This window comes from Phascolarctos cinereus, unplaced genomic scaffold, assembly GCF_003287225.1.
Source record: "Phascolarctos cinereus isolate Bilbo 61053 unplaced genomic scaffold, phaCin_HiC Scaffold_4;HRSCAF=312, whole genome shotgun sequence".
NCBI classification, from domain to species: domain Eukaryota; kingdom Metazoa; phylum Chordata; class Mammalia; order Diprotodontia; family Phascolarctidae; genus Phascolarctos; species Phascolarctos cinereus.
Window position 1 is genome coordinate 110444631 of NW_027555847.1, and position 17652 is coordinate 110462282.

Genomic DNA, 17652 nt, shown 5'->3' on the forward strand with positions numbered 1-17652 from the left:
AATTATTATGGTTATCAAAATATCAATCATTATTCATTTTACCCCATTATCACATACTGCTGCTTCACATTGTTTATGTATAAGAGAGAGAAAGAGAATTCAGGTAGGATTTCCAGTTGAATTGAGGAAATATGACTGCAATGATTTAGGGTTCCCAGATTTTTTTCTCTCTGCGTGTGTGTGTGTGTGTGTGTGTGTGTGTGTGTGTGTGTGTGTGTGTGTTTGGAGAGAGAGAGAGAGAATATCTCATTGGTGTCCTATACCATAGTATGTTTCCTAAGTGGTTGTACTTAGACACATTCTTTATATGTTTAGGCTCCAAGAGGTCTAGGCATGTATCATGCCACTGGGGAGTCAGTCTGTGATAATTTTGTAGCTCAGGATTAGGGAGAGTTATTACCAGTTCATACCTTCTGAGACCATTTCCTTTCCTGGAGGCTGTGCTTGGTCGTGCTTGGAAACCTATCCAAAGCACCATACTCATGTAGGCTAGGTCTTCCTTCTTCACATCCCTTTCCATGCCATTCTAGAGAACAACTACAAGAACTACAAGAGATGATGGAAAAGGATGCAGTACAATAGGAAGGACATCCCTCATGGGGACTTTTATAATTCTACCAGTGTTTTTGGCTATGGTAGCACGGCCATTACCCAAACCCACTATAAATGCAATAACCACATTAAAGGTAGCAGAAACAGATATTGGTTTTCCTGGGTCAGTGTGAGGTATCATTGAAGACCTGGCCCTGCACCTATGTGTCTTACCATGCAAGGGTAGCTTTCATTATTAGCAGACTAGTGAGAGTCATCTTTCATTGAGCAGTTCCTCTGATGGAGAAAAGGAGCCCTCTTTTGGGAAATTATCAGAGATTCAAGGCTTAAATGCTGTAGTTTTCAGAGCCTACCTCTTCCTCCCAGTAGCCCCCAGCACAATATGGCCACAACAAATGATAGGTATAAAATAGTAGAAATGTTCTTTAGTAAAATATACCAACGAATGAATTCTGTCAGCTAAGAATCACAGTGCAGGACGCAGTATTGTCCTCTTTAAGAAGATTATGTGAGTAGTGTGATATAATTGAAGGAATGCTAGAATTGGAGATGGAGGTCTTAGATTCAAATCTTACCTCTGCCCTTTCTATTAATGTGATTTTAGGCAAGTAATTTAACTGTCTAAGACCTCAGTTCCCTGTATTGTAACATGACGGTACCCTAGGACTAGGTAGTCTCTGAGTTCCCTACTATTTCTAAGTTTATGACCCTGTGTTTCTAAAAACTGAAGGATCAGTTACTTTCCAGATAATTTAGTGAATTTAGATAATTTAGCAGTATTTAAAGGGTTAATGGATTATTCCGATCATCTTATCCAATCTTCTCATTTTATAAATAAGGAGATTAAAGCTCAGAATAGTTAAGTGACTTTCTCAATGTCACACAGCTAGTGAGGAGTAGAGACAGGATTTAAATCAAGTCCCTACCCCCAAATCTGATGCTTTATCTATGATGTCATGCTGTGTTTTAAATTGGTGTGTACAGCTGAATGACCACCTGGAAGAGAGGAAGAGGGGTAAGCTTAAGGCTGGGATAATTGAAAGGAGCCTCAGGGGCTGCAGGAGAGCCTTGAGCCCATGTTTAGGGCAGTTGGAGACTTCAGTCTCCCAGGGTGCTGTGTCTACATTTTCCGGTGTGATGCTTTTGACCATCTGGACTGGAAAAACAGATAGTAATTAACTAGGCAAAGGAGGCTCACCAGCATCAGGGGGGATAGTGTTAGGGTCCTGATCTGGGTCTCATAGATGGATTGAGATATCATCTAAGTAGACGATCGTACGCCAGACACTTTGCATGAATTATCTGATTTGATCTTCATCATGACCTTGTAAGGCAGGTAATTCAAATATTATAACCTCCATTTCAGAGATGAGCCAACTGAAACTTCAAGAGATTAAGTGACTCTTCCAAGACTACAAAGGTAGTAAGTGGCAGATCTGTGACTTGCACCCATGTCTTCTGATATCCAGTCACATGTCTTTTCCGTTATATCATGCATATGATCATTTTTAAGACATTGTGGCAGTAAATAGAAGTCAGAAACTCAGTCATTAAATCAGGGCATAGTAGAAAAAGTGTTGAATTTAGAGTCAAGGGAGATAAGTGTTCAAATATTACCTTAAACACTTAATGACTTTGTGACCAAATGCAAGTTATTTATTCTATCTGAAACTCAGTTTCCTGTTCTGTAAAACTGAGATAGTTATGCCTCTAGCACCTTCCTTATAGGGTTGTTGTAAGGATCAAAGACAATATTTGTGTTGCCATATAAATGTCATCTGTTGTTGGTTTAGCAGGTACAGACTCCCGAAATACAGAACACCTCCAGATGACCTCAGAATGAAGTGATATTACTGGTAATGATTCTCCTAAAATCTACTACGTCTCCTGTTCCAGGAATCAATCATTCTCGAGAGAGTTCTGACCCATCCAAGACACTTGCACTGGTCATACTATTACAAGAACAAATAGACTGAAAACAAGCAAATACAAGTATAATACTAAGCAGAAAGTGAAAGGGGGAAAGTAATGATTACACAAAGAATCTTAGGATTCAAAGGGACCTCAGAAGCCACCTAGTTCAACCTGCATATGAATGAAAATACTGCTCTAATATATCCATCAAGGGGTCATCCATCTTTGCTTAATGACTTCTAGTGAGGGAAAACTCATTATGAATCAAGGGAGCCCCATTCTGCTTTCAAATGGATCTAATTGTTAGCTTTTCCTTGTATTAAACCTAACTAGACTTCTTTGTAACCTCTCTTCCCCCGTTGCTCCCAATCTGCCCTTGGGACCAAGAAGAGAAATTCTAATCCAGCATAGCAACCATCTAATTTGGTTTCAGGATATAGTACGTGAAGATCAGTAATATGAAATATGTCTGGAGAGCTAGTTTGGAATTAAATTGTGAAGGGCTTTTAATGATAGGCTAGGGAATTTGTGTTTTACACTAGAGGTAGTTAGCAATCACTGAAGATGTTTGAGTTGGAGCAGGACATGGCCAGACCTGTGCTGAAGGAAGATTATTTTTGCATCTGTCCCAAGGATAAATTAGTAAGAGAAGATACAAGATGAGGAAGAGGAAAATTAGGAAACTATTAGGATAGAATAGGTAAGACATCACAAAAGTCTGAACTAAAGTAATTTCTGAAAGAGAGACAAATGTGACATGGCTTCCCGTGTGGTCAAAAGCATGAAATGGAGAGACATTCCTATTAGGACAAGTTTTTTTTGTATTTATTTGTAAAATAAATCTACATCTAAAGCTGGAAAGGGCTTTAGAGGTTGCCTCATTTGACTCCTTCATTTTATAGATGAAGAAACTGATTTCCAGAAAAATTAAGCAGCTTGACTAAGGTCACAGAGCTAGTAAGTAGAAGAAGCAGGATTTGAACTCAGTTCCTATGACTTTAAATTCAGTGCCCTTGACATTGCATAACAGGTTCTTCCCTTTTCCTACCCTTATATTCTAATCAGGAATGCCAGACAAAAGCGTTTTGACTATATCAGAGCCTTCAAGCCACTTTGGCTAGTATGAGACCAACTCATGGATACCCGTGATTTTTGGAGGTTACTGGTCTGGTGTGATGTTCTCTAATACATTAAAGCCAATTACTATACCAGGGCCAAAGACCATGCTGGAAAATCCAAAGGCTTTCTGAAATCCCTTCTGATGCCCCAGGACCTTTGGACACCATGGATTTTATCACCATGTTCCCTGGCTCAGAATTATCATCATCTCCTGATTTTTGACTGTTAGGATCCCATGACTCAGACACATTTGAGACAACAAGGAATGACTCAAGATGTTGTCAAGGACGTAACTGTCATTGACTTTGTGACACAGACTCTTCACTGCTAAAACTTACAATTCTTTTGTCTCCTCAAGCAGCAAGATACGGTACAAAATACTTCTCTAACAACTTAAACAACATGAGGAAGTCTAAGCAAGAATGTGATGGAAAACAATGACCATCAGATCACAAGTATCACAAAGCAATCTTACCCGAATCATTCTCTCTCCTTCCTTCAAGCACAAATGACTCTATGACAATATAATAATAACTAACATTTATTAATAATAGCTAACATAGTAACCAACTTCTAAGTTTACAAAGTACTTTAACTTATATTGCCTCATTTGATGCCTACAACAACTTTTAATATCACCACTGAACAAATGAAGAAATTGAATGTGAAACATATTAAGTGACTTGTTCAGGGTCACAGCTAGTAAGTTTCTGAGGCACAATTCAAACTCAGATCTTCCTGACTCCACATCTAATATCATATCCATTACACTACCTCACTCACTCTAGTAAGTAGGGCAAGTCTATATAGAAACCAAAAACAAAGCAAATAACAAACACCCCTGCTTTTCATAACTTTTATGTGTTCATTGAAGAAGAATGAAGTATGTAAGACAAACTGGGGACCTCCTTAGAGCTAATGACATTAATTGCTGTTTTCCTCATTTGAGAATCTAGACTATCCTGGTGGTCATGAATATACTCCTCAAAACGGCATACCTCCTTCCTGCCATGACTCCCATTATTGCCAGATCTCTTCATAAGGGATATCTACAGGCCTTCTCCCGGATTATTTTAGATCACAGTTTCTATCTCATTTCTGTAGCAATCTAATCCTGCAAGTCAAGATCCATTTCTCACACCCACTGATAGTAAAATAAAAATTTTAATTGTATCCTCAAATAAATATCTGAGGTGTTATATTATCCACTGTCCCCAAAATGGACTCCTCACTAAACATCCCTTTCCACAAGAACTCAGTGTTCTACTAGACACTTCTCAACTCCTGTATGTATGGTTCCAGCTGTCCTAGTCATATAGGCCTAAAATATTCAAGACAATCAACATCACTCTTCAGGATGTTGGAAACTGGGTGTGACTAATCACTTTCTGAATGAATCTTGACTATTGACTAGTGTGAATGAAGAATCAAAAATCAGAAACCTGTGTGTAAGCAAAGCTCAATGGTCAGAAGTCTAGGAGGAGTGATATTAGTTGAAGAGAAAAACCTTTATAGAAAGCCAGAAAACCCACTTCCAGCACTTTTTGGTTAAAAAAAAAGGATGGTGGGGTGGGGTGGGTGGGGGTATAAATAGGAGATTTAGGTGGCCCCATGGAAAGAAGGAAACAAGTATTTGTTAAGTGTCTAATGTGCTAGGCACTCTGCTAAATACAATATAGATAGTATGTGATATCATCCTCACAACAACCCTAAGAATTAGGTGCTATCATTGCCCCCATTTTATAATCAAGGAAACTGAGGCAGGCAGCAGTTAAGTGACTTATCTAGGGTCATCTAGCTAGTATGAGCCTGAAGCTGGATTTGAGTTCAATTCTTCCTGACTCCAGGCCTAGAGTTCTAACCACCTCCTAGTTGCCTTCATGTCTGTATGCATGAATGCATTCCAAAATGTAAGAAAAAAATGAGTAGCCATGGAATTTCAATACTTTCATTAAATCACCTACAACAAAATTTTTGGTTTTTTGTTTTTTGGAAGGAAGACATGAAAAAAAGGTGGAAGGATCCAGATCTATGATTTCATCATTGTGGAGAACTCCCAGTAGATACACTTGTTCCATTGATGCAGATATATAACCTGTCTAGAACCTGTAGTCTTAGGCCAGGAATTCCTTGGGGGTGCTAACAGAGTAAATGATTACTTATAGGTTGTATTTACCTATATGTCAGAGACAAGATTTGAACCCACAGAGATGAATCTTTGTAATTCCAATTCTGGCTCTCTATAACATTCATACTGTCTCTGCTAGTTAGAAATAATTAATTTTATTACCTGAGAATTGAAATATTCAAATGGATCTGTAACCTCTTCACTTCAGGAATTCCCTTGAATGATGCCAATTATAACCCATACATGCCTACTCAGTCTGTGTGACTTTCATCTATGTCCTCTCAAGAATCCATTGCGGGGTTTTATGGGAGTCTACCCAAAACACTGGAGGCCTTCCTTGTTTTCTCCTGACAATGCATAGTGTTGTAGGTCAGAGTATGAGTGTAACTGGGATCGACTTTACCCCTACAGTCCCACAACTTAGCTGGACCTGGTGAGACAAGATACTGTGGAACAGACCTTAACTTTGGCCCCAAGTGGATTGATCTGAGACCCAACTGTGTAGCCTAGGGACAAGTATAACTTGAAAACTCTGGCCAAGCTCCTGAGGCTACAAAGAAATGTCCTTTGTGGGCTAGTTTTAGGGCCACTTATCAGTTGTAACCATACATGTTTTTCCTGCCTTGTGGGCTGTTTTTACCTGGAGGAATGGTCGTGTTACTGAATAAGTTTTTCTGAGAGAAATTGAGTATCTTAATCTTTTAGGCCTTTAGTATTTCAATGTGCCAAAGGCAGAACAAAGGAACATGAGCATACCAACTGAACACTCTCACCACCCACCTGTCATCCTTCACTCCCTCCACACAACCAGCCCATCTTTTCTTTCTGCAATACAATTTTTTAAAATGAAATGCTTTACTTCTGTTCTTCAGCATTTCCCAAATATTATTTGTAAATAAATAACACATACTGAGAATTACATGATCTGAGAAGAAAAAGCTGGGTTATGATTTGCTCTAGAAAACGATCTACCTTATCTACATAAATAAGATGACAGGTCCATCCAAATTTCTGGGAAGGAAAAAAAAAACAACTTTGGTATGACCTATGAATTCCTCCCACTTTAACTTTGTTGTTGTTGTTCGGTTGTCTTACTCTTCGTGACTCCATTTGCAATTTTCTTGGCAAAGATATTAGAATGGTTTGCCATTTCCTTCTCTAGACCATTTTACAGATGAGGAAACTGAGGTAAGCAGGATTAAGTGATTTGCCCGGGGTCATACAGCTAGTAAGCATCTGAGGTCATATTTGAATTCAGGTTTTCCTGTCTCCAGGCCTGGTGTTCTATCCACTGCCTCACTTAGCTACCCCCTTTAACTAGAAGTTCCTAACCATAGTAGACACTGTGCATATAGTAGGTGCCTAATAAATGATTACTGCTATTGCTGCTAATGGTTGACTTCAAAGTTGTTTCAAGACACATCTCTTTGACCAGTTACTGTTCCTTCTCTTCTTCCAGAATTGAGTCAGATTTTAGGCCTGTTCTTTTTCTTTACTGTATGGGAGCATTTATCATTGCTCACGCAGCCCAGGCTAATTTTGGAAAGAATTGCTTAAAGTGAAACCTTTGAGAGTAAGTCAGAATTGAAACCCAAATTCCCAGGTCAGCTGTCTGAAGCTCCACAACATTCTATTTTCCCAAAGCCGATATGTTCTCTCAGGCATGCTGAGATATTTGAATCCCTGTCAGAGGGACAGATGTTTAAATTGATTTTCCACCCTTAAAATGCTCAACTATGTATCACTTAATTTCACCAGCAATGGCTAAATATAAGAACAACGATCTTGAATATGACAATAATACCTAGTAGAGCTGTTTTTAAAATGTGATTGGAAATGAAATGCAAGTTGTTCCAGCCTTCACAAGGAGACACTGAAATGGAAAGCCTGTACCTTTAAATGAAGTGTTTAAGTGGGTTTTATTAGAAAGTTTTTGAACTATTGGGCTTCCCATAGGGGCCTGGGGTTTTGGTCTTCCTGTTTGGATGGTTGGAAACAGGTCTGTTTTTTTCCTGCTTCATGTACTCCGGATACAGTAAGTGCACAGCATGGGCTGGGGTGGGGTGGGGGGGATAAGGAGGGGAGGAAGTGCTATTTGGTAGCCCCTTTGCTTGTGGACTCAATTGGACTAGAAGCTCATTTCATCCCCCCCTATTTTTAACTACAGAACTTGTCTTGCACCCAAGAGAGAAACAAAGAATCCGTGGCATTTACCCATTCAAAATTAAGGTTAATCATTAAGTTGCAAAGCCTTGCTCCTTCCAATAGATTTATGTTCATAGATTAGGCAGATAAAACATAGCTCTAATGGAATGTTGGAAAACTTGGCATTGTGTTTCCCACAAAGCCAGCTAATAGAGTTCTCTGGCCATTTTGGACATGCTGCTTTGCATAAATATCGAGTGCTACTAATAATATTTTCTGTAACTGATAAAACAATGGTGAGTAGAAACTTAAGGTTCCAGCTGTGCCCAGCATTTTCAATCCAGTTCAGCTGCAAGGGGCCATTTATTTACTCAATCATTTGTCTGATGAAGTAATGGGGATATAGGTAAGGTGTCAAATAGTGCAAAGAAGGCAGGGGACTTGAAATGGGGCTTCCACAACTTAACATGTGAATGCAGTCAAGTCTCATAGAATCTTAGAGCTAGTAAGGACTCTGGAAATCAACTCACCACCCTTTCCTTTTGTAGAGTCCCGGAGTGGGATAGTGAGTTGATGAAGGTCAGAGGCCTAAACAACAGTAGGAATCAGATGTACCCATGTTCTCTTTACCAGGCCCATGGTGTCTTGTACATTTCTGTGTTTTGATGTTTCATCTTTAAAATTCTGGCTGACATCACAGAGTTATTGTGAGGATGAAATGTTAAAAAAAATAAGCTCAAGAAGGCTTTGGGGTTTCATTTTTTTGTTGTTTTTATGTCTCTAATGCACAATACAGTGTCTGGTACATAATAGGAGCATAAAGGCTTATTAGATTGAATGGAATGGCAGCAACTAATATTTAGAAGTTAGAAACATCATTTCACCAGGTGTTTCTATTAAAAGTTGGGTTGTAATGGCCATGTAGTGGACGTAAAGCATCAGATTTATTTCACAGTTTCTTTTGGGCTGCTAGGTGGCGCACTGTATAGAGTGCCAGGCCTGTAGTCAGGAAGACCTGAGTTCATATGTGGCCTCAGACATTTACTAGCTGTGTGACCATGGGCAAATCACTTATTCGCCTCAGTTTCCTCATCTGTAAAATGAGCTGGAGAAGGAAAATGGAAACCCACTTCAGTATCTTTGCCAAGAAAACCCCAAATGGAGTCATGAAGAGTTGAACATGACTGAAAAATGACTAAACAGCAATGCCAACAAAATTATTTGGGAGTCAGTGACTAAGATGTGTTAAGCATCTGTTTGAAATACTTTATTTCAGAAACATAAACAAAAATGTTGCCAACTCTGTATTATGGAAACTACAGATTCAAGCAGTAATGAGGGCATATAGTGTTGTATACATTTTAAATCAATAATGCCTACCAATCAGTCAAGCATACTTTAAGTATTTACTACGTACCAAGTGCTATGATAGGCACTAAGTATACATGTACCAAAATGATATTGTCCCTGCCTAATAAACAGTTCCAATCCAATAAGCATTTATCAAGTGCCTACTATATGCCAGGCACTATGCTAAGTGCTAAAGATATAATTAATAAAAATAAAGACAATCCCTGCCCTGAAGGAGCTTATATCCTACCAGGAGAAAACAATATATACATAGATATATATATATAAGTACAAGAAATACAAAAAGTAAATTCAGAATTATTTTAGGGTGGAGGTGGGGGCACTAAGAAAAGGAGGAATCAGGAAAGACCTCTTCAAGAAAGTGACACTATTGAGCCTCAGGGCACCATAAAAATTAAATCATCTTACTTTTTTCCATAGTTGGGGCTATATCTTATGGGTGAGTGGCATGCATATGGAGTTGCCTCAAATTGTAATTACTGAGGAATGGAGAAGGAGCAACAGCAAGTTGTTAGCAATATGGATCTGCCTGCTAAACTCTACCATGAGACCTTTCTCTGTCAATACGGAAGGTAGTAGAAGGCATACAAAGCATTGATACTAGGTGATAATGGCTTCTATTACTATAGCTTCTCTTTCTTTGCACTTCTTAGAATCTCTGGTTTCCTTTTAGATGAAGCTCAAGCACCACCTTCTACATGGGCTCTTTTCTGATTCTTCAGGATGTCAGCATAGAGTCTGGCACCTATTAGGTGCTTTAAGATGCTTTTGATTTGATTGCTTGTAAGAATCCCATGGCTACAAGTTAAACCTAGTCCCCATCCTACTAACTGATCAATTAACAAGTAAATGCTTAATATTTTAATAAAATATTAAGCTAAATATTAATATTAAAAATCAATTAACATAACACTAAAAATTCATTAAATGAAAGATTTCAAATAAAATATTAATAAAATATTAATTCTAAATAAAATATTAAAATAATAAAATATTTGAATAAATATTAAACACCAAATATGTGCCAAGCACTGTATTAAAAGCTGAGGATACCCAACAAAAGCAAAATAATCTTTGCCCTCAAGGAGTTTACATTCTACTAGGTAAGACATACATAGTTAGATAGACATAGATAAGCACACACATATATTATGTATATATATAATATATACCTACATGCATACATACATATATACCTATATATAAACACATATATACATATACATATATATGTATGCATTTATGTATAATAGGTACTAGGTAATGGCAGAATGTGTACACTAATTGGTTGAGGGAGAGTCAGAAAAGGACTCATGCAGAAGGATGTTTGAGTTTGGTCTGAGTTTAAGCCAGAAATTGTAAGGAGGTAGTGGTAAGGAGGGAGAGAAAATATTCCAAGCATAGGGGGCAGCCAGTGCAAAAAGTCAGAGAGATGAAAGTGTCATATCTGAGGAGTAATGAAAGGACTTCTCTGATTGGACCCCATGATAGAGAATAGTATGTAGTCAGGTTTGAAAGTTAAGTTGAGGCAAGGTTGTAAAGAGCTTTGGATGACAAATAGGAGTTTCTATTCTCTCTAAGAATTGATAGGGAACCTTTGGAGTTTCTTGAGTGGGGGAGAGTGGAAACAAAATGGTCAGACTTGTGCTTTAGGAGAATCCTTTTTGGTAGCAGTGTGGAAAATGGGTTGGAGTGGGAATAAACTTTAGGCAAGGAAAATAATCAGGAAGATCTTGAGATGATTTTGCCCCAAGGTGACGAGGCCCTGAACTAGGGCTGTGGCTATGTGATTAGAGAAAAAGGGTCAGGTGGGAGAGATGTACAGGTAAAAATGGTAGATAACTATGTACAGGCAGGCTGTATCTATGCCTGGGATTTTCCCTAGCCTTAACCTTACCTTTTGGAATCCATAGCTTGTTTTAAGACTCAGGTCAATTGCTCTCCTACTACAGGAAATCTTTCCTGATCTATGTCTTTCTAGCCACCCCAATCCCAGTCAGTGTTTCCCTCTTCCCCTTCAATTACTTTGTTTTTACTTCATATGTATTTTGTATTGACCTCTCTGTGTGCGTGTTGTTCCACCCTCATAGAACGCAAGCTCCTCGAAGGCAAGCTTTGTCTTTATGTCTCCACAACCTAGCATGATATTTGGTACCCAGTAGGCTGTCAAATAAGTCACTAATAAAAAGAATAAATGCTAAAGATACAAAGACAAAAGTCCTTGCCCTCAAGGAGCTTACAGTCCTCTGAGGGAGAAAAGCCAAAACAAAGTAAAAGCCAAATCAGCTATGGCACTGAATTGAAATGCTTCATTGGGGAATCTGCAGAAAGTCTTTACCTTCATTTTCACAGCATTGTATTATGAAAAAAAAATTCAGTAGTTGAGAGTGCATGACTTTTCAGAGAGCTTTCAGAGGAGTTATAGGTGTTTAGGATTTCAAGATAAATGTACATGATAAGTTTTTCCTAATAACAGGGATAATTATGTATCCACACAAAATTCTTGGCCTTAAGCATGTCACACTTTAGGCAGCTTAACTTTGTTTTTTTCTCCCCTCTTTTTCAAATAGATTATGGCACATTAAAGAGGTAAGAAGCTGATGGGAAAAATAATTTTTCTAAAACTTAAAAGCTGTGCTTCTTTAAGGCAAATAAATTATAATATTATGACCTTCAATATGGATAATCAGTCTTGTTTTATAGCCTGAAGTCAATCCTTTGAAGGCAATGGTTGACAGTTTCATTTTTCTCCCACCTGTAGGCCCACTTCAAGGAGAAAAATACGCTCTCCTGCTAAGAGTGTCAAATTGGCTTCTCATACATGCATTCCAGTCATGTATGACAAGTTGCATTCATTTGGGGGAAGGAGTTATTTGGCTCACCTAGACACAAGGATTAATTAGTTTCACCCAATCTCAGAGTCAGAAGGGACTTCAGAGGCCATCTAAACCAATGATTACCTGAATTAGAATTCCTTTTACACCATACCTGACAATTGCTCATCCATTCTTGGCTTGAAAACCTCCCTTCTCCTATCTCCTGAAATTTCACTCTTGGAGGATTCAGATTCTTAAAAAACATTTTCTTTATATGAAATCTAAATATACTATTTTGTAATTTCCATCTGTTGTTCTTATAGTTCTGCCCTCTGGGAACAAGCAGAATACAGCTAATCCCTCTTCCACAAGCCTTCAAGGACTTAAAGAGATTTATCATGCCCCCACCCCCTTATACAAAGTAATATCCCCAATTTTTTCAGGTGGTCTTTATATGACAAGAACTCAAGGTCATTATAGACCCTTTTCAGCTTATCACTGTCTATCCTAAAATGTGGTACCTAGAAATGAAAATAATATACCAGATGTGGTCTGACCTGGACAGAGTACACTGGAGCTATCATCATTCGTGAAACCTGGTCTAGTCAATATCGTCAATGATAGATGGCCTTAGCTTTCAGGACTCCTGTATCATGCTATTGACTCATCCTAAGTACACAGACCATCTACTTCAGCCCTGGATACTTTTCACACAAACTTATTTAAGTATGCCTCCCATATTTTGTATGATTATAAAGTATGTAAGTTACATCTGAATTTATATAATTCATGTACTTAAAAAGCAGATTTTTAAAAATTTGAGTGTGAGACATCTAGCCCTATGAAATACCATCTTATTTACTCCAATTGATATTCTAGTCTGTCGTGACGTTTTTGAATTCTGACTTAGTCATTCACTATGTTAACTATTCCTTTCTTAATATCGAAGTGGGCTCTGCTCAGTAGGACATTTCTGGAAAATACTTATTTCAAATCCGTGCATTAAAGCCATATTTCTCACTGCCCTTGTTCAGGCCCTCATTTCCTTGCACTTAGACTGATGCAATAGACTTGCAATGGGTCTCCATGTCACTATTATCTCACCTTCTCACAGGTGCCAAACTGATATTCCCAAAACACTGATCTGTCACTCTCCTCAATGCATTTAAAAATCTTCATTGGGTCCATTACTTTTAGGACAGGGGTTCTTAACTTTGTTTTTCTTTTTTTCTCATGAATCCCTTTGGCAATCCAGTACAACTTTTGGATCTCTTCTCAGAAGAATTTTTTTAATGTATTAAATATATAGGATTACAATGAAAACCATTTATATTGGAATATAGATATCAAAACAATAACAAAACAAGTTCATGGAGCCAAGGCTAAGAATCCCTGCTCTAGGATGAAATACAAAATCCCCAGCCTGGCCTTTATAGCCTTCCACAATCTGGTTCCCACCTGTCTTTCCAAACTTATTTTATGCTACTTTCCTTCCTATACTCTCCATTCCAGTTAAACTGGCCTGTAAGCTCTTCCTCATCCATGACATTCCATTTTTGCCTCTGTACCTTTGAACATGTGGTCCCTCATATCTGAAATGCACTCCTTTCTCCCCTCAGCTTTGTAGAATCCCTCTTTTCCTTTAAAGTATGGCTAGAGTTCTACCTCCTTTATAAGGCTCCTCTAGTTATTAGCACCTTTTCCCTCTTGAAGCTATATTGTATTTACTTATTTCCATACATGTTGCATCCCTATAGATTGACTATAAGTTTCTTAAAATCAGGGTCTTCCATTTTGTACTGGTATGCCTCGTACCCAGGCATTATTTTTTTTCTCACATTGACTGATACTTAACATTGTCTGTAGACATCTGTAAACCATTGAAGCAGAGAGATGGAGAAATATTTTGAGTCAAACAATATTGTATCATAACATTTAAAGCTGGAAGATACCTTAGAGATTATCTAATTCAGCACCTCCATTTTACAGAGGTGGAAACTGAGAGAAGTGATATGTCCAAAGCAACTCAACTGGTGAGTGGCCAAATTGGAAGCAGATCTCAAATATCTACGTTGCCTATTCAGCTTGTCTTCCTCCCAACTCTGTTACAAATTTGAGAATCTTTTTCATATTTAAAAGTCATAATGGAGTTACCACATCCAAAGAATTCGGGTCCTAGTGCACTGTGACGGTTCCTGAGAGGTCATTGAGTTATTGCAATGGGTCTGCAAATCCATATATTCAAAAAGCATTTTAACTGTCATCTTTATTTAGCCTGCAAAATATGCAACATGATTTCATATAATAAATTACCAAATGTCTTTCTGAAGTGAATAATATGTCTTCCATATGCATGGCATATAATAGTAATTGTATGAATAGATGTAGTGATTGTAAACTATACGTTCTTTTCAATGTGATACTGGATTCATAGTAGCATTTTGTCATCATGTATTTCCTTAATCAACATACAATAATGTTACAACTGTATTCATGACAGTGGGGTGGTGAGTCTAGAAAGTTTGTATTATGTCTGAAAGAGGTCTTCTTAATCAAAAATGTTTTGATCTAGTGTCTATCTTTCTGGTGATTAATTTTCCCATACTTAACTAGTTCCATACCAGAAGACATAGTCTGTCTCTACTTGATGTTGAGAGAGAAAGGGCAGGGAATAAGCATTTGTATGTCACCTTCTATGCACTAGGTACTATGCTGAACACTCTACAAATATTATATCCTTTGATCCTTACAATAACCCTGCAAGGTAGGTGTTATGATTATCCCCATTTTTACAGTTGAGGAAACTGAGGCAAATGAAAGTTAAATGACTTGCCCAGGGTCAAACAGCTAGCAAGTGTCTAAGGCTGGATTTGAACTCAGGTCTTCCTTACTCCAAGCCCAGCACTCCATGCTCTGCACTACCCAGCTACCTGGGGTCATATTCAAAGCATTCCAGCTTGGTAGGACCTGAAAGTTTGCTCTCTACTGGCATAGTTTTCATGAATTCAAAGTCACCTCTACACCACAATAAGGCATTAAAGAAGGACTTTAGTGAAACAATAATTATAACTAATTGTAGGTTTCAGTCTAGGAGTGATATATTTGTGTTCTATAGAAATAAGCCACAATTCAGCAGACCAGTAGCCAAGATTTTCAGTCTCTCTATAGGTTTCTCTTTTGATCTTCATAGAGCCCCTGTGAGATAAGCAAGGAGGGGGGTATTATTTACATTTTAAAGATGAGCTAATTGAACCTTAGAGATTAAATAATTTGTCCAAGGTTACATAGCTATGAAACAGTAGGATAAGTATTTGAATCAAGGTCTTCCAACTCTAAGCTCAAATCTTTTGGAGAATTCATTTAATAAGGCAAATTGAGTATCTTACATCATAGAATGAAAACCTTAGCTCAATTCATCAAAATTTGGTGGCTGATTAGAGCCCACCAATTCAGTTTCTAAAAGCAATGCCTCCCTCTGGTTTTCATTGTCAAAGTTTCCTTGGCAGGTTGGGTCTTGCATCTGTAATTTTAATGACAAATATCACCCTTCAACACTACATGATTATTGCAATCCTGAACCAACATAAGCAAAACGAGACTTGTGAGATTCTGGATAACCAGATGTAGCCAAAAGAATGGCTGGATTTTCCTCCCACCTGTAATCACATACAATGATCTTTTAATTATGAAACTCTGCTGCAATAACAACCCAGAAAATAGAATTATTACTGGACTTCCATTCTATTGACATTAGAAAGGGCGCCAGAAATGTTTGCACTAATTGTAATTTTTTTTTCCAATGCAACTCAGATTTTTCCCAAGTGAGATAGTCTTCCTGTAGAATAAATTTTCTTGTCGCTGGTGGAGAAAAACTGAATCATCTTTTATTAGGGAATTTTTTTTTCCTGAGTTGCTAAACTTATTACACAAAGGCAAAATTAAAACATTTTTCTGGACTCAACCTTGGATAGATAAGATCATGCAGTTGATAGAGCCGGATAGATGGTATGTATTGATAGAGTGAATTTATCTCTGGGGTAATTTATTATCGTGGTGAGAATAGGCTGGATGCTACCTGTGCTGAGCAATTTACTTTTGGCATGCATACCTGTAATTTAATCAGACTGTTTCCTCAGGTTGGAAGAACTTTCTTGCCGATAAGCTATTGGATAAAAACCATGCAGATGACTCCAAAGACAATGTGGAAGGCAATGAGGAGGATCCTTCTAAGAGATGAAGTGATAAGATAAAGTTAAAGTGGCAAAGAAAGGTTTAGAAAATAAACTTATGAAATCGTTGGATTCCCATGAAATCAATTTCACCCATTTTTTTAAAATGGGAATTTGAGGGCTGTACTTCATTGGCCATATCCTTTTCCCTAAATCCTATTATGAAATATCCTACTTATTTGACTCCAAGTCCCTCATCATTCTGGTTAATCCTATAAAGTTTTTTTTTTTAAGAATTCAGTCTGCTAAGCCAAGTTATGCCTTTTTTTTTCTCCTTTGCATAATAATTTGTACAAAGGAAAAAAAGGAACCATTAATTGGACTGGAAAAAGATAGAGGAAGCAGATAGCATCAATCATTTGGGAATGGTATGAATAACCATCACATGAAACCAGATGACATCATGCAATATGTTTATCATTACTTCTCACATACATTATGTGTTATTGTAGCTTGAGAACCACAAGGAAAGGAATAACCAAGAGGCAATGAAACACTAAGAATGAAGAGGGGTGGGAAATAATTTCAATATTATAAAATACTAAAGAAATATTTAAATGACAACACTAAATGGAAATATTAAAATCCTAAATAAGAATACCAAAAAAGAAATCCCAGCTAGTACTGATATGCATATTCAATGTTATCATTTAACTCATTTGCCTTACGTTCATCTCACATGCTGAAGCAACAAAGAGAACTCAGAGAGGTCAAGGACCATGTTTGTTTAAAACAGTTGTTTGCTCTAGCACCATTATAAAGGTAGAGACCAAGTCTTATCTCAGTTTCCCATCTCTCTCAGCAATTAGAACAGCTCTCTGCACATAGAGATGCTTAATAAATGTTTATTGAGTGAATAAATAAATGAATGCTTACTAAATGCAGTTTGATTATCAAGATGATAATGTTGATAATTGTCCTGGGTTTCAGTTCTTGTGCCTAGGGTGGAGGACATCATTAAAACTAGTCACCAGTTTTACCCATTCAACTACTCATTCAGCATGATGCAGGAAAAGCCTTGGACTTGAAATCAAGAAACCTGGTGCTTGTCCCCGTTCTGCCACTGACTTTTTGTGTGATTTTTGTCAAATCACTTGTCTCCCTCAGCTTCAGTTTCCTTATCCGTAAAAATGACAAGGATGGACTCAGTGTTTCTCTTTTAGGACAGGCCATTTCTGATTCTCTGCCTGAGGAAAACAACAAGGCATTGCATGCAAGGGTTTTTTGGAGTTAGCCTCTATCAGCTCTAGAGAGCCAGTTGTTAAATTTTCAGGATGAGTGTTTACACCTCAGAAATTTGCAAATGCTACAAATCAGAGCTTGATTTGTTGTTTGATTGGTTATATAAATTCAAGAAAATGTTAATAATGCAGATGAA